Source organism: Rhamphochromis longiceps, linkage group LG3 (assembly GCF_057381845.1).
Source record: "Rhamphochromis longiceps isolate RC_006_pf linkage group LG3, R_longiceps_female_GT1.1, whole genome shotgun sequence".
NCBI lineage: Eukaryota > Metazoa > Chordata > Actinopteri > Cichliformes > Cichlidae > Rhamphochromis > Rhamphochromis longiceps.
Genome location: NC_140559.1, coordinates 10,805,945 through 10,825,556, shown reverse-complemented (window position 1 = coordinate 10,825,556; position 19,612 = coordinate 10,805,945). Strand labels below are relative to the sequence as shown.

Genomic DNA, 19,612 nt, shown 5'->3' with positions numbered 1-19,612 from the left:
CTTCTATTTTCATCGCCGGCACTTCCTTTCTACCTTTCAGTTCCTCTTTCTTGCCGAGACAACAAGGAACGGTTCCTCGTTTACAGAGACAATTTTGCAGTTACAGCCAGACATGACTAACCTCTTTCCTATAAATAAACCTAACTCATGTGTGTGTGTGTGTTGACCTCACTCAGCCTCTATGTCACCTCTTCGCCTACTAACTGTCTGCGTCTCGTCCTCAAATGCTCTTTCTCAATTCACCTGTTGCACATCTGACCTTTCACCAGGACAGAGGCTCATCTTTATGTGTAACAACCTAACTGAGACTATGTATATGTCATCTACTAAATAAATGTTTTAACCAAGAACCTCTACTAAAAGTTTAATATAAAAATGACCTGATATAAGTGTTTTGTAAGCATGTATTGCAATCCTTCTATGTTCTAGTTTTCCCTCAGCATGGATCATCTAGACACTCTCACTAGTGAAGCTTAAAACCCTTAAAGAACCTGAACATCAACTCAAATAAGCACAGATATGCAATATGTATAAAATAGTTATAACTGCATCTGAAATACAAGGTTAATATAATACCTGTATGCATACACATCTTAAGGCCATCTTAAAGCTATCTGTTACATTGTTAAAGCAATGATCAATTTGAATAACCTAGTAATTCAAATAGCCTCGTCTAGCCTGCTGCTCAAAATAACTTTCTGCTTTCACTTCTGCAAACTCTCTGCAACTTCCTGTCAGCCTGCAACTTAGTCTTTCTGAAAGACACACACACTGTTTAAACCTCTGAATGCAATATAAACTACAGATTATATTATTAATGCAATGGTAATGATGATAATTATTTAACAATAGCAGTAAAATAATTTCCCTGCTCCACAATAGTCAGATGTCTATTCATATTAATGTACAGAATTCACCTGCTTGCTGCTACTACTGCACATTCACCCAGTGTATATACTATATATATATATATATATATATATATATATATATATATATATATATATATATATATATATATATATATATATATATATATATAATGTTCTTCCTCTACACCCCCCCCCCCCCCCCCCCCCCAATTTTTGCACATGTCGAGGAGCGTGTCAGGCTACATTTCACTGTGTGTTATGCATGTGACAAATAAAGAACCTTGAACCTTGAACCTTGAACCACCTGGTGGACTGGGTAACCCACACCTCCAACGCACGAGTGAAGGTTGTGGGGATAAATGCCATTGAGGCTATTCTGGATGGAAATCCCTATCTCCACCAGGTCAGGGGATTTACAGATTTAATCTCTGAGCTGCATAAAGCCCGGGAGGCAGTGCAAGCTCGGGAAGTGGCGGATTCTGCCCAACAACAGTGGACTACGACCGTCCCGAAGCAGCCGTCTCAGCTTCACCCACCGGAGGTTTCACGGCCCGACCCGCCGGAGGTTTTCCCCTGCCCGTCGGAGCCGTCAGCGGTGGGGAAGCAACAATCGCGCCGCCGGTGCTTCACCCCACAGCCGGATTCAGGGACTTCTGTGCGACCAGCTGTGGTGAGTTCAAAGGACGCTGGTGCTTCTGAGACTGTGTTCTCTGGGGCTGTTCGTGGGGGGAGTAAAGACAGTACACGGAGCTTACCCACCTTCGTGGTAACTGACCTCTCACAAGTTGGCGTTTTTAAAACATCCATAACAGTAACTGACTGTGTTTCATCCACTCCACCACCAACTCCAGTTTCACTTCAACCAGTACATCAGCCTTTAGCAGCTCATTAACCCAGCCTGCATCTATTCCATTAGCCCGGTCACCTGCCCCCTCCATACTGGAGGCTGTGTCTGTACCACCCATTTTGAATCCCGTTCCTGGCGCCCATTTTAAGCGGAGAGACAAACACATTAAAACCACTCTAGTTTCTCAGAAACTGGCTAATTTAGAGACTGTTAATCACCCCAGGGCCTCGCCAGAGGCTGAGTTTCTGCCTTCAGCCGACTCTGGACTCCTGGAGGCCAAGACGCCAGCTAAGAACTGCACCTTGCCAGCGCCACCGGGGCAAAGCAAGTGCCCTGCGCAGTTTCAGTTACCGGTGACTTTGCCAGAGGTCCCCACACCTGCTGGTTCTGTCCTTTGTGTGCCAGATATAGAGTACACGGATACTTGGGTGGACCATGGGGGAAACAATAGAGTTTATGGAGTCAAACAGTACCTTGGAATTTTTCTTGCTTGATGAGATTAACTGAGAAATATATCTTGATCTGGCTGTTTTTATGGTTTCATGTAGGGAAACCCAAAGTTCCCTAAGGTGGAGTCTGTGAACTTTAGGTTTAGTTGATTTCCTAAGGTGTTCTACTTTTCTACAGATTCTTTTGACCTTCCTTACGTCATCATTTATCTGTGGATGAGCTCTTTTTGGGGCAGCAATGACAGATTTCATAGGTACCACCGAATTTAAAATCTCCAAGCAGTGATTGTTGAAACACTGTGTAGCAACATCAGCATCAGTGCAGCCTTCAAAGCAACATCCTGATTTATGAACCGCTTATGGAACATGAGATTAGAAGATGGTGTGTACAGTGGGAAGCTAAGAATAAAAACAACACCAGAATGGTCACTCACTTGTATGTCCTTAACACAAACATTAATTATGTCAAGAGAAAACACGAGGTCCAAGGTGTGGCCTTTAACAGGGTGGGTCCAGAGACATGCTGAATAAAATGAAAAGAGTCTGTAATGGATAGAACGTCAGAGGCCATGCTACAGCTAAGATCATCCATGTGAAGGTTGAAATCCCCAATCATTAAGACCTTCTCAAGTTTAATAATCGAAGATAAAAAGTCCGTAAAATCTTGAATACAAACACCAGTTTGTTTTTCTTGTGGCATTACCAAAAGGTTTGATGTGTCACATGGCCCTCTTCCTATTGAAAAAACAAAAGTTGTATTCAAGATGGGCGACTTCTTAATGGCCACCATGGTCACCACCCATCTTGAGGAGTTTGCCCCCTCACATATACTAATGTGCCACAAAGAGGAATTTAATACCACCAACCATTCCCATGTTATTATGGTGTATCCATATAAATGGCCCACCCTGTACAATGAGATATATCTGATGAACCAACCTTAAGAAGCTGGCTCAAAGGAAGGGAAAGACTCAGAGTCCATAGCTCTGCAAGTGAAACTGATCTGGTGAAGGGTTACCAGACCACCACCGCGGCGGTCCAAACACAGAGTCCCGATGAAGTGACAGTCGAACGGGCAGAGCTCATTAAGGTGGATAAATTCATTCTCCTGCTGCCAAGATTTAGTAAGAAACAGTGAATCCAGTACAAATGATTTGTAGGCTATGGAGCAAGCATTCAGGAGAGCAATCGGAAGCAGAGGTGACAGGCTGACGTCATCAACAGCTGATTGACGGGGAATTGACAGCAGACACCTGGAATGAGGACTTAGTCTCCCTGTACCCCTAGCTGTGGAATTGTGGTCATGTAGAATGACAGGCCAAGGTGAAAACTCCCACATCTCCAGACATGACACCGATCCCGGTAATTGTTCTGTTTGCCCGTGATTGATTGTTGGATTGGTTGATCGTACTTTATTCATCCCGAGGGAAATTGGGTTAAGGCTGCCAGCCGTGCCAGCGCCGTCTTACCCTCCGACCATACATACATTACACAAACATCACATGGGGAAGACAGGTCAGAGAGGTATAACAATGTAAAATGCACCACATGAGGAAAGATAAGGAAAAAAAAAAACTCCCCCCAGACTGAGCTCCAACAGGGAGATCAGTTTGAGAACAGAAAAAAACACCTCTGCACATGAATAAACTCTTAATACACCAAAGAAACACATTACAAGCAACAGTGGTGGGTAAAGGGTGAGAGACAGCCAGTGTAGACAGTACATCCGGGCCTGCAGCATAAGCGCTGGTCTCCTTGATCCACCGTCAACATCGGAAGGGAATAAGCGTCGAAGGCGTTTGGAGGGGGGATGCGTGTATATCTGCATGTGTATATATGTCTGGGTGTGTGTGTGTGTATGTGTCCAGATTTCAGCTGAGACAGTGTCCTTTGCCCTGCCAGGCAAAGTAAACAGTCTTCCAGCCAACCCAGGTGGCCTTGTAGGGAATGGGAAGAACAGTCTAAGCACAGTCTATTATCAGGGTGTTTTTGAATCACCTTGTTGTTGAATTGTGCTATACAAATAAACTTGCCTTGCCTTTTTGTTCAGCTCCAGCCTTGAGACCGCAGCTCGCGCCGAAGGGGTCTCTGCATGAAGTGATGGTGGTTTTTACTTTATGTTGCCACCCCCTCCCCCCACCAAGGAATTCAGAACAAAAGAATGATTACTTATTTTAAACAACGTCAACATGTTTTAAACCATTTTACATGAACTTTGACCTTTAACTAAATAACAAGATTCAATAAATCAATTTATCTCTTTGCTATTCATATTATTAGACTTCACTTGTCTCTTGCTATTTATGCATCTGTTTTTACTTGGGTTACATATATATACCTAAAAATGTACATCTACACTTTGTACCATTTTTTAAAAATGAAAATAAGACATGGTTGAGTAGAAGGCCTAATTTGATGTGAGAGTATGTGACTGAAATATCTGATAAGATTTAAGGCAAGGCAAGGCAAATTTATTTGTATAGCACAATTCAACAACAAGGTGATTCAAAGTGCTTTACAGAGACATTAGAAACAAAAACAAATAAAAAGCATGATTTAAAATTGATTAAAACAAGCAAACAAACAAACTAACTAAACACACACATTCACATTCACACCTGTTCGCGCGATCTGAACCCTTATCGTAAGGGGAGCTACCAGTCCTTCTGTGGACGAGCTACTTTTTAATTTAAATTCCCTGAATTTAAAATACTCTCTAGACCCAGCTGGGGAGCTACCCAGAGCTCTAAACCCACTTAACAAACAAACAAACAAACAAAACAGTATATAAAATCAAAACAGATAAAATCAGAGCAGTAGATAAAATCAGTAAGTTTTGAAATTTAAGATAAAATCAGAACAGTAGATAAAATCAGTAGTTAATGTAAGTTTTGAAATTTAAGCTTAAAGTGTGGATTTGGTGCTTTATTCAAATGCAGCTGAGAACAGGTGAGTCTTCAACCTGGATTTAAATAAACTGAGTGTTTCAGCTGATCTGAGGCTTTCTGGGAGTTTGTTCCAGATATAAGGAGCATAAAAGCTGAATGCAGCTTCTCCGTGTCTGGTTCTGACTCTGGGAACTGATAAAAGACCGGATCCAGATGACCTGAGGGATCTGGAAGGTTCATACTGAGTCAGGAGGTCACTGATGTATTTTGGTCCTAAACCATTCAGAGCTTTATAGGCCAGCATCAGAACTTTAAAGTCTATCCTCTGACGGACAGGCAGCCAGTGTAAGGACCTCAGAGCTGGACTGATGTGGTCCACTTTTTTGGTCTTAGTGAGGACTCGAGCAGCAGAGTTCTGAATGAGCTGTAGTTGTCTGACTGATTTTTTAGGTAGACCTGTAAAGATGCTGTTACAGTAATCAAGCCTACTAAAGATGAATGCATGGACTAGTTTTTCCAGGTCCTGTTGAGACATCAGATCTTTTATCCTTGAAATATTCTTGAGGTGATAGTAAGCTGACTTTGTTATTGTCTTAATGTGTTTTTCTAAGTTTAGGTCTGCATCCATCACTACACCCAAATTTCTCGCCTGGTTTGTGGTTTTTAGGTGTATAGATTGAAGTTCTCTGGTGACCTGTAATCGTTTTTCTTTGGCACCAAAGACTATTACCTCAGTTTTGTTTTGTTTAGTTGGAGAAAATTGTGGCACAACCAGTCATTGATTTCCTCAATGCATTTACCAAGAGCCTGTACAGGGCCTCGGTCTCCTGGTGACATTGTGATATATATTTGTGTGTCATCTGCATAGCTGTGATAGTTTATTTTGTTGTTGTTTATAATCTGTGCCAGTGGGAGCATGTAGATGTTAAACAGAGGGGGTCCCAAGATGGAACCTTGGGGAACTCCACATGTGATACTTGTCTGCTCAGATGTGAAGTTACCTATTGATACAAAGTATTTCCTGTTTTCTAAGTATGTTTTGAACCAGTTTAGTACAGTTCCTGAAAGACCTGCCCAGTTCTCCAGTCGTTTGAGTAATATGTTGTGGTCAACTGTATCAAATGCTGCACTGAGATCCAGTAAAACTAGGACTGACATTTTTCCACTGTCTGTGTTCAGACATATGTCATTAAACACTTTGGTCAGAGCGGTTTCAGTGCTGTGGTTCTGTCTAAAACCTGACTGGAAGGCATCGTAGCAGTTATTCTGTTTTAAGAAGTAACTGAGCTGTTGAGAAACTGCTTTTTCAATGATCTTACTTAAAAATGGGAGATTTGAGATCGGCCTGTAGTTGTTCATTTGTGTCTTGTCAAGATTGTCCTTTTTCAGTATAGGTTTTATTACAGCAGTTTTTAGTGATTCTGGAAACACACCTGATAATAAAGAAAAGTTGACGATCTGTAACAGGTCTGACTCTAAAGTCTTTGAGACCTTTTTGAAAAAACTTGTTGGCAGGACATCTAAACAGCAGGAGGAGGAGTTCAGTTGACCTAAGATGTCCTCCAGGTCTTTGCTGTTAATCGGGTGAAACTGTTTCATGGTGTTTAAACAGTTTTTCGGTGGACACAGTACATATCCTGGATCTGCTGTTGATGTACCAATTGCTTGTCTAATTTTTTGGATTTTTTCTGTGAAGAATTTGGCAAAGTCATTGCAGGCCATGGTCGAATGAAGTTCAGCTGCCACTGACACAGGAGGGTTTGTTAGCCTGTCGACTGTAGAAAATAAGACCCGAGCATTATGGCTGTTTTTAGTGATGATGTCAGAGAAGTAGGACCTCCTTGCATTCCTCAGTTGTAAATTATAATTGTGAAGTTTCTCTTTATAAATGTCATAATGAACCTGGAGGTTTGTTTTTCTCCATCTGCGCTCAGCTTTCCTACACTCTCTTTTTTCATTTTTCACCAGTGTGGAGTTTCTCCATGGAGACTTTTTCCTTCCAGAGATAACCTTCACCTTAATGGGAGCAATAGTGTCCATTACATTTAACATGTTAGCATTGAAGCTATTGACGAGCTCATTGACTGACCCTCTGGACAGGTCAGGTGTTAATGGGAAGACCTGGTTAAAGATCTCACTACTGTGTTCAGTTATACACCGTTTTGTGATCACTGTTGTTGATATATTTGTGTGGGCTGAGATTTTACTTTCAAAGAAAACACAGTAATGATCAGACAGGCCCACATCAGACACAGTAACCTTTGAAATGCTCAGGCCCTTGGAGATCAGTAGGTCAAGAGTGTGTCCTCTATTATGTGTGGCCTCTGTTACAAGGTTAGGTTATCATAAAGATGCAAAAAAATAAGCAATTAAAAACAGTTCTTGAAACTGTTTAAACTGACAAATCATCTTATCTGCTGTGTTTAATTCAGAGGTTCTTCAAAAGTGTCGGGGTAAACTTAAATCTAATCTGGAGAAGAAGTTCCAGTGTGTGTTTGAGGGGATCGCTAAAGCAGGAAACCCAACCCTTCTGAATCAGATCTACACAGAGCTCCACATCACAGAGGGAGGGACTGCAGAGGTCAATGATGAACATGAGGTCAGACCAGGCACGTGCAGAGGGGGGGGGGGGGGGGGGGGGGTAGAGGGGCTTGAGCACCCGCCCCTTTCCTGATGGGTGCCCAAAGTGCCCTTTTGTTGAGGTAACTTTTTAAAAAAATTATTTTTTTTTTTTATGTGAGTGTGCGTGCGGAGTCCTGTCTGTGCCCTTCAACAATAATATTTAACTATTAATCACAGTTTTGCTAAATAAAAGCAACTGGCTTGCATCAGTCACATGATCACATTTAACCAATGATCGCCCTTGACGGCAGAACGCGCTGGTTACGAGCCGGGAACGAGCTCACAAAGAGCACGCGCATTTTTTGCGGTCCGGAGCTGTAGGAGAAACACAAGTTAACTCAGAGACACAGACTGATGCGACAAAACCAGTAAGTAGGTGTACAGCGTACACTGTAGTGTGTAGCACCCAGGAGTATTGGCTTATTACGTACACGTTGGTAAGTTGTCTTGTTGCAACTGACGAACTGAAACAAACGAGCGTGCTGTGTGTGCAACAGCGCGACAAACATTACCTGTCCTTTTATTAACTGCACAAGTAGTGCTGGTCACAGCTGCTGGCTACCTGTGTAAGGCTGTCATGGATCTGTAGCTCTGTCACCGTTTTAGGGAACATATTTAGTTTTAAAGTAAGTTTCCGGGCTTTTCCTGCCTTTCTGGAGGGATTATATTTCACTAAAAAACGATCTAATATGCATGTCCACATAATAATTATTATAATTATAATATATTAAAAACACACGCTGTATTTTAAAGAACATACATTAAGAAGCAGATTATATTAGATTTATATTTTAAATAAGACAAAATTTGGATGTTACAGCAGTAAAATGATTGTATCTCTACAGTTTAAACATGTAATAAGCTTTGCCCTGCACAGAGTGGATAGTGAAACACATGGAATCATCATAAATACATTATTTCATATTTATTACTTCCCCCTCCTCTTTGCTTTATTATTGTAGCTCTAGTAATAAATAATAATGTAAGGATTCTGGATCAGCACCATGATGCCCATAGTATATACAGTATTCTGAAGAAGGTCTAAAATGTCACTGTGTGTGCGTGCATGTGTGTGTTTTATTTAGATGGCTTTTTAAAAAAAATATTACTCATGATATAACATTGTGCAGACATGGCTGGTAAGGACATGAGGAGGAAACAGCAGGAGCTGTGTGAGGCTACTAAAGGCAGGGCTATAACATTTTTCTGTCATCATTTTATTATAGATTAAGTGCAAGAGTTGTTAGGTGTGGATAATTAGATTATAGTTTATTGCAATAGCAAGTTGTGCCTTGTTCTCAGATAGACAGCAAGTGCAGAGTGATATATGAGATGATGGGATGGAAGGAAGAAGAGAAGCAAAGAGTGATTCACAGGCAGAGCCTAAATTATTTCTCACAGTTTTTTGTTGCCTTATGGTTCCAAGCGCTGTCACCAATCTTTGCATTTTGTTATTATCTCATGACACTTGTTTAATCAGCTACCATCTCTCCTATGGACTTTTTAATGTCTACAGTCTCAGATCAACACAACCCTGCCCTTCCCATATTAGATTCTTGATGAATGTGTGTTGTTGTTATTCAGCCTGGTTCAATGTGCCCCTTTTTAACTTTGAGCACCCGCCCCTTTAAACCTCTCTGCACGGCCCTGGGTCAGACAGATTGAAACAGCATCCAGGAAACCAGACAGACCAGAAACAACAATCAGACAAGAAGACATCTTTAAAGGCTCACCTGGAAGAGATGAACCAATCAGAACAGTGCTGACAAAGGGAGTGGCTGGCATTGGGAAAACAGTCTTAACACAGAAATACACCCTGGACTGGGCTGAAGACAAAGCCAACCAGGACATCCAGTTCATGTTTCCATTCACTTTCAGAGAGCTGAATGTGCTGAAAGAGGAAAAGTTCAGCTTGGTGGAACTTGTTCATCACTTCTTTACTGAAACCAAAGAAGCAGGAATCTGCAGCTTTGAAGACTTCCAGGTTGTGTTCATCTTTGATGGTCTGGATGAGTGTCGACCTCCTCTGGACTTCCACAAAACTACAATCCTAACTGACCCTAGAAAGTCCTCCTCAGTGGATGTGCTGCTGATAAACCTCATCAGGGGGAAACTGCTTCCCTCTGCTCGCCTCTGGATAACCACACGACCTGCAGCAGCCAATCAGATCCCTCCTGACTGTGTTGGCATGGTGACAGAGGTCAGAGGGTTCACTGACCCACAGAAGGAGGAGTACTTCAGGAAGAGATTCAGAGATGAGGAGCAGATCAGCAGGATCATCTCCCACATCAAGACATCACGAAGCCTCCACATCATGTGCCACATCCCAGTCTTCTGCTGGATCACTGCTACTGGTTTCCAGCACATCCTGGAAACCAGAGAGGGAGGACAGCTGCCCAAGACCCTGACTGAGATGTACATCCACTTCCTGGTGGTTCAGGCCAAAGTGAAGAAGGTCAAGTATGATGGAGGAGCTGAGACAGATCCACACTGGAGTCCAGAGAGCAGGAAGATGATGGAGTCTCTGGGAAAACTGGCTTTTGATCAGCTGCAGAAAGGAAACCTGATCTTCTATGAATCAGACCTGACAGAGTGTGGCATCGATATCAGAGCAGCCTCAGTGTACTCAGGAGTGTTCACACAGATCTTTAAAGAGGAGAGAGGACTGTACCAGGACAAGGTGTTCTGCTTCATCCATCTGAGTGTTCAGGAGTTTCTGGCTGCTCTTCATGTCCATCTGACCTTCATCAACTCTGGAGTCAATCTGCTAGAAGAACAACAAACAACCTCCATGTGGTCTAAATTATTTAATACACCAAGATGAAAATCTCTCCACCAGAGTGCTGTGGACAACACCTTACAGAGTCCAAATGGACACCTGGACTTGTTCCTCCGCTTCCTCCTGGGTCTTTCCATGCAGACCAATCAGACTCTCCTACGAGGTCTGCTGACACAGACAGGAAGTAGCTCACAGACCAATCAGGAAACAGTCCAGTACATCAAGAAAAAGCTCAATGACAATCTTTCTGCAGAGAAAAGCATCAATCTGATCCACTGTCTGAATGAACTGAATGATCGTTCTCTAGTGGAGGAGATCCAACAGTCCCTGAGATCAGGAAGTCTCTCAACAGATAAACTTTCTCCTGCTCAGTGGTCAGCTCTGGTCTTCATTTTACTGTCATCAGAGAAAGATCTGGATGTGTTTGACCTGAAGAAATACTCTGTTTCAGAGGAGGCTCTTCTGAGGCTGAGCCTCCAACAAGGCTCTGTAAGTAAATATGTTTGTTCTCACTGAATTTAATAATTGCCAGCACTTACGGTCAAATGCTATTTGGTGAAAGTCTTTGCTGTCTTTTGGACTTTTTGTTTTTGTTTGTTATTTTGATTTGTTTGTTTATTGTATTTGTCACACTTAAATGTTTTGGATCATCAATGAAAGCAAAGTACAAAATGCAGTTTTTATATCCTGATTTAAGTAAGCTACAAAAGCTATCCAAACTGAATTTATGCAAAAAAGTAATTCTCCTTAAACCCAATAACTAGTTTCCCCACCCTTGATAGCAATAACTATGAGAAAAAACATGTTAAAACTATAAATCTGTGGATATGGGCCTCAAATGCAAGACTCTTTAAATGAAGCGAGTGCGTTTATTTACAGTGCAAAAAGACAACAAAGTGCAGACTGTCTTCTGTGTGTGCTCCAGGTGAGTTTTTGTGTCCCTGACTCCCGTGCAATATTTTCTATGTGTGTTAGGGGCCCTGGAACCCAAACTTTCATACAATGAGCTCACCTGAAACCCTGGCTGATTGTGACCCACACCCGTTTTCACACCTTGGCTCATGTGATTAGGTAGAGGATCATCAGGGGCTCCTTAGAATATTTCAGCCTATATAGTAGCCAGATGAAGCTTATAAATAAATAAGTAAAGTTTTTCACAGACAGGCAGTCACAAAGCGCTGTACACAAGGATGAAAACAGTAAACAGTACAATCAATAGACATTATACGCAATGCAAAAGGTTAAATGTAAAAGTAAAAAATACAAAATATGTAGATCAACAAAAGGCTTGTTTGAAGAGAAAAGTTTTTATTTGCATTTTTAAAAGAATCCACAGAGTCAAGCAAATTTAATTTCTGGTGGAAGACTACTCCACAGCCTTGGTGCAACAGACTGAAAGGCTCTTGTGTCTTTAGTCGTGTACGAGGAACATCCAACAGACTCTGAGTCTGTGAGCGGAGACGGCGAGCAGTGGTGTATTTTGTAAGAAGCTTGGATAAATAATCTGGGGCCATTTAGTGCTCTAAATACTCTACAGTAATCCAAGCGTGATGACACAAATGCATGAATGAGTTTTTCCAGTTCAGCTGAAGAGACGATATGTCGCAATTTGGAGATGTTTCTTAAATGATAGAAACAGCAACGAGACAATGATTTTAAATGAGAGTCAAGGCCAGAGAAGAGTCAAATATTACTCCAAGATTTCAAATGTTTTACTTGACGGAAGGACAGAAAGAGTCAAGAACCTGACTAATTTTAGAATGTAGCTCAGGAGGAGCTATGATCATGGTCTCAGTCTTTTTAGTATTTAGAATGAGGTAGTTGCCTGAAAGCCAATCAGAAACCTGAGTTAAACACTGGACTAGGGTGGACAGCCTATCCAGCTGATGAGGCTTAAAGGACATATGCAGCTGAATGTCATCAGCATAAAAATGATAAGACAGGTCGCTAAAAGATTGAATGATACCAGCTAAAGGAAGCATATAAAAAGAAAATAATAATGGACCTAAAACTGAACCCTGTGGGACCCCACAGGTCAGGGCAGCAATGTCAGAGGTGAACCTGTCAATCCTAACAGAAAAGGTCCTGTCTGATAAATAGGAAGAAAACCAGTCTAGGGCAGAGCCAGATATACCAGCCAAAACCTTGAGCCTGTTAAGTAGGATTTTGTGGTCGATGGTATCGAAGGTTGCAGTAAGATCAAGCAAAATGATCACAGAACAATTCCCTGCATCAGACGCCATTAATAGATCATTATAGACTTTAAAGAGAGCAGTCTCTGTAGAGTGCTGCTTTTGAAAGCCAGACTGAAAATGGTCAAGAATACAAAAAAAATGTCCATCACGCCACTCTTGTGTTTATCTATGCACGGTCTGAAGCATGTGTGTGGGAATGTATGTGAATGTTTTACTGTTACGTCTTATTAGTATTTTAAGTATTCTATCTATTTAATTTTTTGAATTTTATTGTTTTATTTATATTTTGATATTGCTAGGGATGATGCAATGATCGGGGACCATTCTTAATTTCGTTGTTCTTGTGACAATGACAATAAAGTTTTTGATTCTGATTCTTTAAAAATGGCAATTTTAAAATAGGCTGATAATTACTAGTGGAGCTAGGATCACGATTCTGTTTTTTTTAATAGAGGAGTTGCTTCTGCATGTTTAAAATAGGATGGAACTGTCAGGATTTGTGTCGTGGATGAGAGAAGGAGGACCCAAACGCTGGACTCACAGGTAGGTAGGTGAAGGTTGGTGTTTATTGTCGATGGAGTGAACAAACAGAACAGAGGTAGGAAATGGCTGGCTGTACGACTGACTGAATGGCTGGCTGACTGAACGCAGGTGGAAACGACAACAAAACATCAACATCATCAATGACACGACAACGATCGGATGGAACTGAGGACTTAAATACACTCTGGGTGATGAATGACTAGAAACCGGTGAGTACGCAGGTGAACTTAGTCTGACTAATGATACATGGAAATAACTGGAACACAATATGCAGGCGGTATGCTGGCACAGAAAACATAGATGTGAAAATAAACCGAACATGACAAAATGGAAAACACTGGGTCAACGACCCAGGAACCCTGACAGTACCCCCCCCCCCACCCCCCACCCCCTTCAAAGGCCGGCACCCGACGGCTGAAAGAGAAAAAGACCAGAACAGGCCGGGCGGAGGGGGCCCAGGACGGGGGGATGGAGTCCGGAACAAAAACAGTTCAGGGAGGGCGGCCACGCGGCCGGTGGCCGAAACGAGGCAGTTCAGGCGGGCGGCCACGTGGCCGGTTGTGACGCTGGAGGCGATCTGGTGTGTGGCCGCGAGGAAGACGGCGAGGAAGACGGTGAGCTGGTCCGGTGGGCGACCACGCCGGCGATGACGTCCAGGACGTGGCTTGGGTGACTGCGTGGCAGCTGCCGGACCAGGCGAGGGAGACACTGAAGCTGAGGCTGGACCAGGCGAGGCAGAAGCTGAAGCTGAGGCTGGACCAGGCGAGGCAGACGCTGAAGCTGAGGCTGGACCAGGCGAGGCTGACGCTGAAGCTGAGGCTGGACCAGGCGAGGCTGACGCTGAAGCTGAGGCTGGACCAGGCGAGGCTGATGCTGAAGCTCAGGCTTGACCAGGCGAGGCAGAAGCTGAAGCTCAGGCTGGACCAGGCGAGGCAGAAGCTGAAGCTCAGGCTTGACCAGGCGAGGCAGACGCTGAAGCTGAGGCTGGACCAGTCGAGGCTGACGCTGAAGCTCAAGCTGGCCCAGGCGAGGCAGACGCTGAAGCTGAGGCTGGACCAGGCGAGGCTGACGCTGAAGCTGAGGCTGGACCAGGCGAGGCTGACGCTGAAGCTCAGGCTTGACCAGGCGAGGCAGACGCTGAAGCTGAGGCTGGACCAGGCGAGGCAGAAGCTGAAGCTGAGGCTAGACCAGGCGAGGCAGACGCTGAAGCTGAGGCTGGACCAGGCGAGGCAGACGCTGAAGCTGAGGCTGGACCAGGCGAGGCAGACGCTGAAGCTGAGGCTGGACCAGGCGAGGCAGATGCTGAAGCTGAGGCTAGACCAGGCGAGGCAGAAGCTGAAGCTCAGGCTGGACCAGGCGAGGCTGACGCTGAAGCTCAGGCTGGACCAGGCGAGGCTGATGCTGAAGCTCAGGCTTGACCAGGCGAGGCAGAAGCTGAAGCTCAGGCTGGACCAGGCGAGGCAGAAGCTGAAGCTCAGGCTTGACCAGGCGAGGCAGACGCTGAAGCTGAGGCTGGACCAGTCGAGGCTGACGCTGAAGCTCAAGCTGGCCCAGGCGAGGCAGACGCTGAAGCTGAGGCTGGACCAGGCGAGGCTGACGCTGAAGCTGAGGCTGGACCAGGCGAGGCTGACGCTGAAGCTCAGGCTTGACCAGGCGAGGCAGACGCTGAAGCTGAGGCTGGACCAGGCGAGGCAGAAGCTGAAGCTGAGGCTAGACCAGGCGAGGCAGACGCTGAAGCTGAGGCTGGACCAGGCGAGGCAGACGCTGAAGCTGAGGCTGGACCAGGCGAGGCAGACGCTGAAGCTGAGGCTGGACCAGGCGAGGCAGATGCTGAAGCTGAGGCTAGACCAGGCGAGGCAGAAGCTGAAGCTCAGGCTGGACCAGGCGAGGCAGAAGCTGAAGCTCAGGCTGGACCAGGCGAGGCAGACGCTGAAGCTGAGGCTGGACCAGGCGAGGCAGACGCTGAAGCTGAGGCTAGACCAGGCGAGGCAGAAGCTGAAGCTGAGGCTGGCCCAGGCGAGGCAGACGCTGAAGCTGAGGCTGGACCAGGCGAGGCTGACGCTGAAGCTGAGGCTGGACCAGGCGAGGCTGACGCTGAAGCTGAGGCTGGACCAGGCGAGGCTGACGCTGAAGCTCAGGCTTGACCAGGCGAGGCAGAAGCTGAAGCTGAGGCTGGACCAGGCGAGGCAGAAGCTGAAGCTGAGGCTAGACCAGGCGAGGCAGACGCTGAAGCTGAGGCTGGACCAGGCGAGGCAGACGCTGAAGCTGAGGCTAGACCAGGCGAGGCAGAAGCTGAAGCTCAGGCTGGACCAGGCGAGGCAGAAGCTGAAGCTGAGGCTAGACCAGGCGAGGCAGACGCTGAAGCTGAGGCTGGACCAGGCGAGGCAGACGCTGAAGCTGAGGCTAGACCAGGCGAGGCAGAAGCTGAAGCTCAGGCTGGACCAGGCGAGGCAGAAGTCGAAGCTGAGGCTAGACCAGGCGAGGCAGACGCTGAAGCTGAGGCTGGACCAGGCGAGGCAGACGCCGAAGCTGAGGCTAGACCAGGCGAGGCAGAAGCTGAAGCTCAGGCTGGACCAGGCAAGGCAGAAGCCGAAGCTCAGGCTTTACCAGGCGAGGCAGAAGCTGAAGCTGAGGCTAGACCAGGCGAGGCAGACGCTGAAGCTGAGGCTGGACCAGGCGAGGCTGACGCTGAAGCTGAGGCTGGACCAATCTGTGTTGCATTACTGAATCACTGGCAAAAACTGATAGAATTGTCAGGTAATGGATTTTCAGCTTTCAGACACTTTTTGGGTGGAAACAGCACAGAGTTTTGGTTTGGGAGACAGATGCTCTTCATCTGTCTAAAATAAGGCCTCCCAGCCATATATAAGGAAGGCCATATAAGGCCTCCCAGCCACTTGTGAAACATTAAATATTGCTAAATCTTCTAACTCCTCACTGCAGAATCAAAACACTTTTTTTCTCTTGCTCTTTATTTCTAGATTAACTCATTCACTGCCAGCCATTTTCAAATCAGGTAACTCCCCACTGCCAGGGGAAAACGTAATTGACGTCTATAGACGTCAATGGCAGTGAATGAGTTAAGTGGATGTTTTCTTTCAATGAAAAGTTATGAAGCACTGACCTCAGTTCTCAGGTCCCAGTCCTCTAGTCTGCGAGAGCTGGACTTGAGTAACAATAACTTACAGGATTCAGGAATAAAGCTTCTGTCTGCTCTGCTGCAGAGTCGTCATTGTATACTCAAAACTCTGAGGTCAGATCAAAGAATATTTTATTTTTCATTACATTCATTAATTACATAGACATTATTTTCATGACATAATTAACCTGTTAAAAATGTAGTTTCAAAAGAGCACATTCATCTATTTGTTGTTGTAGCTCACTATTTGTCATTGGTCAATCGCAGGCTCCTGTACCTGCGATCACCATATCAGTCATATCACCTCTCTGTGACATTACAAAGATTAGAGAGTAGAAAACAGAACAGCCTACATTTAGTAGGACATTGCACGTGAGGATGATGTCACTGAAATCATGCATTTTTTGAAGCCAAGATGGCAGCAGCATGTCTCCTTGTTGAATGTCTGCTTTGAATTTTTGGGGTATTTTTTTGTTTGTTTTTTTACTATCTTAAATGGATTTTAGTTTTTTCTAACAAGCTTTTTAAGAGTATTTTAAACTATTCTGTACATTCTTGGAAAGTGGTCTTTTTTTGGGGGGACCTCTGCTACTACCAGAAGTTGTCTGCACCACACCAGGGCTTGTGCTGTTAGCATAAACCAACTGAGCCTCAACCAGAGCCTGTGCTGTTTTCTGAGGCCATCTCACTGCACCGGGGCCTGTGCTGCCAGCTGGATCCATCGGCACCACCCCAGGACCTGTGCTGCTGGCTGGGGCCATCTGCACCGCACCAGGGCCTAGCTGGACCCATAGGCACCACACCAGGGCCTGTTCTGCTAGCATAAACCAACTGAGCCTCACCAGGGCCAGTACTGCCGGCTGGACCCATAGGCACCACACCAGGGCCTGTGCTGCTAAACCAATTGAGCCTCACCAGGGCCTGTACTGCTGGCTGGACCCATCTGCACCACCCCAGGGCCTGTGCTGCTGGCTGGAGCCATAGGCACCACACCAGGGCCTGTGCTGCTAGCATAAACCAACTGAGCCTCACCAGGGCCTGTACTGCTTGTACAGCTTTTTGTTTCTTTTTTGTCCATTTCGATTGTTAATGTAGTTTGTTAACAACGTTATTGTTAAAAATGTTCTTCTTTTACTGTTATTTTCTGTGGATCACAAGGTTTCAAATTTCTTTAAAAAAAACCCACATACACACAAAAAGTAACTCCACCAGAGTGCCTATGTCGGGTCACTTCCGGTCCCAAGCCCGGATAAAGGAGGAGGGTTGGAATTGTGATATCAAAAAAACAATAACTGCTGAAATAAATTTAATTTGTTGTGCTAAATATATTCTAAATGCATTGAGGGTGTTTTTACTCGCTTTATGTCTCTTCCACGATGCTATTTCTCTCTCCTACAGTGTCAGTTGCAATTACACAAGCATGATCAATTATGCAAATTAGGCAATGATGTTATCTAACGACTTCTAGTGACTTTTAGGACAGCGAACTTTCACAAAATTTTAGCCCAAGGGCATCTAATTGTGTTTATGTGATTTTCGGCAAAAGATGCCAGATCCAGTACATAGGAGAAATTCTCCACTCAAATATGGGAACATAAATACAACATTACACATAATAAGGAAGGCCATATTTCTCTGGTCAGACACTTACCAAAATAAAACAGGAAGTAACGGGAACACACGCACAGAGACACAGACAGACACACAGAGAACATGACTGGGGAACATGGATAACATGACAGGCAGGAGGGAACAGAATGAAACATGAGGGGGGAAGCAAGACGTTAGAACTCACAACAAATATAAACACAGACACAGAGAAAGAGAAAGAGACACAGAGGGCAAAGACATAAGAGGGAATCTAATAATCAAAAGCTAAACAGAACAATATTGGCACTACAGAAAAGAGTTTCAAGACTAACAAAGTGGAAATAAACATAAATCAGAATACAAACTGACAAAGGCACACATAAAATTAAAAATAGGTCAAATGACCGTGGATCATGACACTCTGAGATATTCATGTTCAAACCAGGAGTCAGTGTGTGAAAGATAAACATGACCGAGGTCGTTGGCCATTTTTAAACATATATATCTTATATGTTTAAACTTTAGACCATCACATTTTCATGAATCAAAGATGGTCAAGCAGAAGAACCATGGTAATATCAGATGGACTGACTCACCTGCACAGGTGAGCTGTGTGACAGCAAAGAGCTGATTAGCTGATAAACAGCAGAGGAAACAGGAAACACTTTAAACGTCTCTTCATCTCTAACTCAGCTGCTCCTCTGACAGCACGCCAACTATTGATCCTGAACTTCTCTGAAATCTGATCAGGTTATTGGAGAAGTGTCAAACATAAGGCTCGGGGACAGCAAAGTTGCTTTTGCTGTTGCTGATTAGCCGGTATCTGTGTGTGAAGAGGTTACCATACAGTCTGATAAACAGGTTAGCATGAGCTGGTAATAAACATGGTTACTTCCACAGACAAAAAACAACATGGAAGAAGTCAGACTGCTCATGCTAATGCTTCAAATGACACTAAGTCCATCTTTAATATACAGTCTGTGATCTGAACACAGCACACCCTGATCATGTTTCATAAAGTTTAAATATTACTGAAAAAACTGTCATCATTTTTGTTTTTATTATTGTACAGGTGAGCTCTGCTGATCTCTCCACCATCTTCTCCTTTTTGAACCTTGTAGTGACATCATCCAGGTGTGTTTGTGCTGTTGCCTTCAACAGTTTAAGCTCCAGAATCAGGACAGGAGGTCTGACAGAACAGCTGAGACTCTCACTGTAACACACATGAATACGGGTGTGTGTCTGTGTGTTCAGATAAAACACTGCAAACACTAAAGGTGAACATGATGAATGTTTCAAACTGTTGTGATGCTGGTGTGCAACGTGTTCTAATGAGAACAAACAGCCCAGATACAAATGTTCTAGTTGTTCTGAAGGTGTAGGTGTTCTGAGAGCAGACTGAACCAGCAGTCAGAGCCTCAGCAGATCCTCAAATATGCTGACCTGAGTCCTCATAAACTGACAGAGGTCATCCCTGTCTAGTACTCAGCAGAGATGGGCAGTAATGCGTTACTGTAATCTGATTACTTTTTTCAAGTAACGAGTAAAGTAAGGGATTACTATTGCAAAAACGGTAATTAGATTACCGTTACTTTCCCGTAGGAACGCTGCGTTACTGCGTTACTAAAACCGTGATTTCTTTGCGAGAATGTCTCACCTCAGGCCCTCCAAGGTTTGGAGGCCTATCT

At 44.4% G+C, this 19,612-nt stretch overlaps 1 protein-coding gene and 1 pseudogene across 1 annotated transcript in view; one reads left to right on the top strand and one right to left on the bottom strand.

Moving 5' to 3' along the window:
* Positions 1-19,612, bottom strand: part of LOC146672878 (uncharacterized) — a 210,235-nt gene that overhangs the window by 51,705 nt on the left and 138,918 nt on the right. The window lies entirely within an intron of this gene.
* LOC146672885 (protein NLRC3-like) lies at positions 9,993-19,406 on the top strand (annotated as a pseudogene).